Source organism: Plecotus auritus, assembly GCF_963455305.1.
Source record: "Plecotus auritus genome assembly, chromosome: 1".
Lineage (NCBI taxonomy): Eukaryota > Metazoa > Chordata > Mammalia > Chiroptera > Vespertilionidae > Plecotus > Plecotus auritus.
In genome coordinates this window covers 50,649,440-50,650,810 of record NC_137770.1, presented here as the reverse complement: position 1 = coordinate 50,650,810, position 1,371 = coordinate 50,649,440, and the positions used below count along the sequence as shown (strand labels likewise).

General features: G+C 49.2%; 1 pseudogene across 1 annotated transcript; it reads left to right on the top strand.

Moving 5' to 3' along the window:
* Positions 1-217: 217 nt before the first annotated feature.
* Positions 218-814, top strand: LOC308239073 (transmembrane protein 230-like; annotated as a pseudogene). The gene is made up of 2 exons: positions 218-367; positions 599-814. The product of its transcript is annotated as a transmembrane protein 230-like (transcript).
* Positions 815-1,371: the final 557 nt, after the last annotated feature.

Here is a 1,371-nt window from a genome sequence, read left to right as displayed (position 1 = left end):
AGCTCCGTGGCCTTATCCAAAGTGACCCACGGGGTATTGCATCTATACTCTTACTCGTACAACCACGGTTGTTTTTGAACCGGTCTGTGTGGGGTGGGGCAGGTGGCAGTTAGGTGAGGTGTGTCATGAGCATCTGTTTCCAATGTTGAGCGGGCTGTGGGCGCGCGGATGATTTGGCACGGCGCCCGGTGAGGGAATGTCTCTGTGTCAGTGTGTAATGATGCCATCTCATACCAACCTGGCCACTGGCATCCCCGGGAGTAAAGTGAAATACTCAAGACTCTCCAGCACAGAGGATGGCTACATCGACCTCCAGTTTAAGAAAAGCCCTCCTAAGATTCCATGTAGGGCCATTGCGCTTGCTACGGTACTTTTTTAATTTTATTTTTAAAAAATACATTTTATTGATTTTTTTACAGAGAGGAAGGGAGAGGGATATAGAGTTTGAAACATCGATGAGAGAGTAACATCGATCAGCTGCCTCCCACTGGGAATGTGCCCACAACCAAGGTACGTGCCCTTGACCGGAACCGAACCCAGGACCCTTCAGTACGCAGGCCAACACTCTATCCACTGAGCCAAACTGGTTAGGGGTTCGGTACTTTTTTTGATTGACACCTTTCTCATTACCATAGGCTCCCTTCTGCTGGCGGGCTATATCAATAAAGGGGGGGCGGGCAGACCAGGCCATTTCTGTACTGATCATTGGCATGCTGGTGTTCCTGCCAGGGTTTTACCACCTGCGCATTGCTTACTATGCACCCAAAGGCTACCGGGGTTACTCCACGATGACATTCCAGACTTTGATGACTAGCACCTACCTCAGCCCTGAGGAGCAGAGTCAGATGGGTCTGAGCTCAGCTTTAAGACACTGAGCAGAAACTGTAGCTTAGGGCTAAGGAATTCCGCAGGTTGCAGATGCTTAACAAAACAATGGCCCTGTTTTATGGGTCCATCCTCAGAGCTTACAATTAGCTGATGAGGACAGACTCTGTATTTCACCACCTGGCCCTGACAAAAGCTGACAAGCTTTTCCACATGAACCTGTGTCATGGGAGAACAGCAATGCTAACTGAAGAAAGTGGGCGGTGATTCTGCAGTAGGAAGTGCTGCTGCCACCACCCTTTTCAGAGTTGGGCATTTCTTTTAAATAGTCTTTATTGTCCGTTTGTTCTTGTGGTAAATGGAAGAATGCAGTATGTCAAAAACAACAACAACATGGTTGTTCTAATAAAAATGCAACTTTTCGCCCTAGCTGGTTTGGCGCAGTGGATAGAGCATAGGCCTGAGGACTGAAGGGTCCCGGGTTCAATTCTGGTCAGGGCACATGCCTGGGCTGTGGGCTCGATCCCCAGTAGGGGGCATTCAGGA